Here is a 5,818-nt window from a genome sequence, read left to right as displayed (position 1 = left end):
TTGCCAAAACAAAAAAAAAAATTCAAACAACAGCTCCAGGCGTCCATTTTTCTAATCCAAGGGTCCATAAATGCTAACAGCCACAGCTTTGCCATCCTCAGTTGAACCATTCCTCATCCATGGCCATATCAGACTTGAACGCACCACCAGAGGGAGAAGAGGAGTTACCTGATCTCAACAACAAACCTGCTTAAGAAGAAGATGATGGTCCCTTACAAGATGTAGTGGCTGCAGGTGAAGATGGGGAACCAGAAGCTTTACCTTGCCTCTTTCACCAAGCAGCAGATCAGGATGTCAAAGTCCATGGAGGAGCCACCAGTATAGGACATCACTTTGGCCTTAATCTTCATGAAACTGATGAAGAAGCATTTCATCAAGCTAAGCACACAGTATGTATTCAAAAGATTATTGTACCGGTTCTATTTCTCTCTCTACTTTCTCCCAAGATATGTGTGCTATTTTCATTGTCTCCAAAAAAAACAGTGCCATAGTTCTAAATCTCTCTCTCTCTCCTCTCCTAAAATTATTGTGTGCTGTTTTCATTTTTGCCCTAAAATTATGATTGCTGAATCAAGTAACAGATGTCATTTTTTCCTGGTTGAAGTACCATGCAACATTTTAAAGTGTTTATGTATCTCACCTAAAACTCTTGTGTAGCATCTCAGAATTATTGTCATCCCTGTGATTCCAACGACCATCATCAGTATGGAGAACAAGAAAGCCTGCTGAGAGGTGATTACTTCAATTAATACAAAGGTTTGTTACAAACAAAATTTCTACATGAAAAGATTTCTAAATTTAAACTGATCAGTTATATTTTTATCCATGTAAATATAGGCCATTTGATTTAAATGATCATCAACATGGAGGAGAACTTGCCCATCCATTTGATTTAAATGATCATTATCATGAACAACAACAACAAAACCTGCATCCAGGTGAGTAACTTTATTAGTAACTATTGGAGCTTATGGATCTGAGGGCGTAGGAGTGGGAGATGGAAGGCCAGGGCTTGAAACCTCAGCGGTGAACTGGCGGCGTCGTGTTCGGCACCTGGCTGGAACTGGGTGACAACAGATGACCGTGAACAGTAACGCCCGAGGGCCCAAGGTGAGATAACTCAATCCCAGGCTGATCTTTATTCCTTTTGATTGTTTGACACTTATACCAACCCAATAACAAACCTCTCCTAAATCTAAGGGCTAACAAACTTGACTTAACAAACTCCAACTAAAATAGCTCTCTTTATAACTAATCTCCTATTGAACCGGCTAGAGCCCAACCCAGCTCCCACGCCTGGCCCTGGTTGCCGCACTCTGGTGCAAGCCCTCACCCAACTACCTTAGCCACTCTTCTTGTTACGATGGTGGTACACCTTTCCCACCATAATAGTAACCATGCATCAAAAGTTGTTACTGTATGCATTGACAATATAGAAGAAACATACATTTTTTCTGTAGACGGTGGCATAGAGCCTTGCATGATGCACAAGATGCCTTGGAGGATCTCATAGAGGAGTTTGGCATATACTCCAATGTTGTTGATGTTGCTTTTGATGAAGAGGAGTTGTCGGACTCAGATGATGGACAGGATCAGCAAACACATGGTGAGGAAGAGGATGATCAAGCACATGATGATGAAAGAGGATGAGCAACCACACAACGATGAAGATGATGACCAACCACATCATGATAAGGCTCCATATAGGAAGAAGGAAATAACCGATAGACAAAGACGAGACATATTTGAAGATCTGCTTTGGACAAGTAACAATGAAAGATTGAAAAGGAATAGTACAACTATTATTGCAGCGAAGTACAATGTCCATATACGTACAGTCCAACGTGTATGGCAGAGAGCAAAAAAATATTGGGCACAGAGCATACCAATAAATTTCAATGGTTTGAAACCTAAGAATTGCGGCCTAAAAATTGAAGTGGACCTCTCTACAGTTCCAGATATTCCCTTAAACATAAGGGGGTACTACAAGGTCACTAGCAAATGCTCTGGGTGTCAATAAAAGCACTCTACATAGGTCGTTCAAAGAAGGATTGCTACACCGACACTCCAACTCACTGAAGCCCTATTTGAAGGAAGAAAATAAAAAGGATAGGCTGAGGTGGTGTGTCACTATGCTAGACCCAAGTACACTGCCAAATAATCCCAAAGTCCAGAATCATGAAAAATATTATCCACACAGATGAGAAGTGGTTCAATGGGACAAGGAAGACTAAGACTATGTACATGCATCCAGACGAAGAAGACCCACACAGGACAGTGCAGAACAAGAATGTGATTCACAAAGTCATGTTTTATTCTGGTGTTACACAACCTAGGTTTGATGCTGAAGGGAGATTTTATTTTGATGGCAAGTTAGGCGTATGGCCTTTTGTCCGTGAGGTAGCAATCTTCGTCATGTTATATTCTTGCTTCGCTACAAAAGAATTAGTATTTATATTTATTTGTCATACTCATCTTCATAATTTTAGGAACCAGCACAAAGAAGAAGTGGCAATAGGCCAAGGGGCACACCTATCACAAAGACAATGAAGGTTGATAGACAAACAATGAGATCTTATATGATCACAAAACTTCTACCAGCTATAAAAGCTTGTTGACCTCGAGAAGATGCCCACGAGACAATTTGGATACAACTAGGACAATGCTCCTTCTCATGTACACGCCGATGATGCAGAGTTTGCTAGCAGCAGTTGCCAATACCGGCCTTGATATACGCCTAATGAACCAACCTGCTAATTCACCTAACATGAATTGCCTAGACCTTGGTTTCTTTGCTTCTCTTCAGTCATTGACAGATAGAACGACATCTAGAAACATGGATGAACTCATCGCAAATGTGGAAAATGAGTATCAAAACTACAACCCTGTCATTCTGAATAGGATATTCCTCATGCTACAAGGATGCATGATTGAAGTTATGAAAGATAATGGAGGGAATAGGTACAAGATCCCCCACATGAATAAGGAGAGCCTAGAGGCAGTAGGCATGCTTCCGGAATCTCTTAGTTGTGACAGGGAGATAGTTGAGAAGGCAATTGAGTTGTTGAACAACTAATGAAGTTGGTTGTCTAGCTTTTGAGTTCTGCAGCAACTAAGGGAGTTGTTTGTCTAGCTTTTGAGTTTTGCAGCAACTAAGGGATATGTTTATGTAGCAGTTGTATATATGTTTATGTAACAGTTGTATATATAAACAACGCTTTAGGCATGGAACACAACTAGATATATATGTTTGTCTAGCTAGTGTTACATAGTAATTCTACTAGTACCATCTTCCCATTTATACTTAGTGAAACAGCAGTACCATTTACAGTAGTCAGAACTACTACAATATCCGAAACTACAGCATGCACCTATCCCCTACATATACAAGGAAGGGCATGGACAAAAGAAGAGAGCACTACATGCTCAACAGCAGCACCATTTGATGAAATACTAGTGACAACTACTACATTATCCACAACTAAAGCATGCACCTATCCCATACATGTATAAGGAAGTGAGCAGTTGTTTAGTTATCATGGTCGTTCATGGTCTTAGTTCTCCTTATCTCTTGCCTCCCACATATTGATTGGTGTAGCCTCGTCGTCTGTCTCTATATCAGAGAAGCTGGCCTTATGCTCGTTATCGTCCTTGGCGTCATTCTTATCATCCTTTTTCTTGATGCTTGCAATGTACCTTGTGCATATGTTTTTCTTGCTGGTTCTAATCTGGCTTGTGCATGCCTTATCACTCTCCAACAGAACCTTGCGCCATTCATGGAACATGGTACTGCACAGGACGTAAACAAAGATGATCAAGTTACAGTGACAATCTAAAAATACCAATAGTAGCAATTAGATGCCTTCGCCTTACCGCAAACGCCCACGAGTTTTTGTGACACCCTGCTTGCCAATGTGCTTCACCACAGGCATATCCTGTGGTTCTGTTTCAGGCACAAACTCATCGTCCTCGGCAACAAAGGATGAAACCTGTTGGGGGCCTTCCTCATCTGAATCAGGGATCAACTCGAAACGATCCGCACCCTCTTCCTGCGTATCCTGAGCAAAATCCTAGCCTTCTATGGCGATGCAGTTGAGCTTCTTATCCCCACCTAAGTTCCGCGGCGACGATCCCGGCCAAGCATCGGTTTGAAGGACCGCAATAGACCTTTCGAATGGATCCCCAAGGCGTGTCGCATCCGCAATCTCTGGAGGAACCGGCCACTCCCGTGCAGGCCTCTACCACCGCTGCCTGCCATCAACCGAGCGCCACCACCTGCCATCCATCGAGCGCCTTGAAAACCTGTTCCTAAATCGTAGTAGTATATGTTACAGGGTCTTACTATATACGAGTAGCAATGGATATATATATTAATCGTTGCAATTTAATTAATTTATTTATCTATTTGTTTTTGGTGAATGGAACATGACGTTAACAAAGAAGTTCAGACTTAAATTTGGGACCAAACTAGCATCATCTAATAATAAATACATGCCAGTACTGCCAATGATTGTAGTATCTCTTTGTGAGATTGCGCTACACGCAGACATGCACATGCACTCGATGCAGCAGCTATGATGGTTGCAGAAAGCGAACGGAATGGAAAATTGAAGAAAAATAATTGATGTCGGTCCTTATTGGGTTTCAATGTAGAGCTCAAATTACCATATTCTTGCCGGCCAATGAAACTGAATGGAAAAAAAAAATATTAAAAAACAGACGGACAGTTCAGAATAGAAGAACCTCACCTTGGCCCTTGGCCCTTGGCCCCTGTCGTGCACCGTGGCCAGAGTAGCACACACGCCGGCGGAAGTTGCGATCTGGAGAAGGCGACGGGCGTCGAGGACACGGGGGCCGCCGCCGCACCTGCCGGCACCTGGGCAGCCCGCTTGACCCGTGCACCGTTGCGCTGAAGGATGCGAGGGGGAAAGCGACGGCCGATGAGATGGGCCCCGCCTCTACGTCTAGCCGATCTGCGCCCACTCCGTCGCCCTTGTTCTTCAACTGCGAGGCCTCAATCTGGTGGGTGGCGCAAGACCGGTGGACGGGAAGGCAGAGCAGCAGGCCGCCACGGCTCTCGGACTGGGGAGAGACCACGAACGCCATGGGAGGGAGGGAACGGAGGGAGTGAAAGGATAAGCCTCCTCCACTTTTTTTTTTCTATTCGGTAGTGGACGACAGGGGTGACGGATGGACGGGTGTTGTACTCTGGCTGTAGGGTGGGACCCACGCTAAAACGACATCCATTCTGATACATTTTTTTTTTTGAATGCTTGGACGACCCGTATACTAGGACGGAGGGACCTACGTATTAGCCGTGGGCTGTTGCTCCGGCCGGCCGCCCTGGAGCATGCCAAGTGATGTCAATATACCAGTGGCATTCAACCACCGGTGGATCAAACTGGTTTAACTTCATGCTTTGAACGAGCAGTGGCCTGGCCTTCTCAGGGCAGGAAAGGGATCTCCCGATCTCCGATCCACAAGACCAGAAAAGAGGGCGAGTACAGCTAGCGTGGTGTTCCCATCACAGGACGACAGAGTTGAAAGAGCGACACGTGTCAATTCACTAGCTAACCTGCACTGCAGGCGTCCTCCTTTCGATCAGCGGCAATGCGCGGCGCTGGCGCGACACGGACCAGGTAACTGGTCCGGCCCACCCCACGTGCGCGCGCGTGCTCCCCGCGCACCCTCGCCGCAGGACCGGCACGGCATGGGCTCGCTCTTGATGCGATGCGATGCGATGCGATGCGGTGTCGGTGTCGGTGTCGGTGCCGGTGTCGGTGGTGTGTGGCATCGGGCGGGCCGCGGGGCCGCCTCT

The 5,818-nt window shown here is 45.3% G+C and overlaps 2 long non-coding RNA genes across 5 annotated transcripts; one reads left to right on the top strand and one right to left on the bottom strand.

Moving 5' to 3' along the window:
• Positions 1-249: 249 nt before the first annotated feature.
• On the top strand, positions 250-3,127 carry LOC136527801 (uncharacterized). 2 transcript variants are annotated; one of them, XR_010776927.1, is made up of 5 exons: positions 250-389; positions 658-732; positions 838-1,110; positions 1,461-2,400; positions 2,490-3,127. It is a non-coding gene; the product is annotated as an uncharacterized lncRNA (long non-coding RNA). The 2 variants fall into 2 exon arrangements; XR_010776926.1 differs by having other exon boundaries at positions 658-756.
• Positions 3,128-3,275: 148 nt separating this feature from the next.
• LOC136527790 (uncharacterized) lies at positions 3,276-5,263 on the bottom strand. Of its 3 annotated transcripts, none has more exons than XR_010776923.1 (3): positions 4,749-5,263; positions 3,874-4,308; positions 3,276-3,789 (listed from the first exon to the last, which is right to left on the bottom strand). It is a non-coding gene; the product is annotated as an uncharacterized lncRNA (long non-coding RNA). The 3 variants fall into 3 exon arrangements; XR_010776924.1 differs by having other exon boundaries at positions 3,874-4,302; positions 4,749-5,262; XR_010776925.1 differs by having other exon boundaries at positions 3,874-4,275; positions 4,749-5,260.
• Between the last annotated feature and the right edge of the window lie 555 nt (positions 5,264-5,818).

This window comes from Miscanthus floridulus, chromosome 2 (assembly GCF_019320115.1).
Source record: "Miscanthus floridulus cultivar M001 chromosome 2, ASM1932011v1, whole genome shotgun sequence".
In the NCBI taxonomy this organism is placed as follows: Eukaryota; Viridiplantae; Streptophyta; class Magnoliopsida; order Poales; family Poaceae; genus Miscanthus; species Miscanthus floridulus.
Note: the sequence above shows the minus strand (reverse complement) of the source record. Positions and strands in the feature narration are given on the sequence as shown.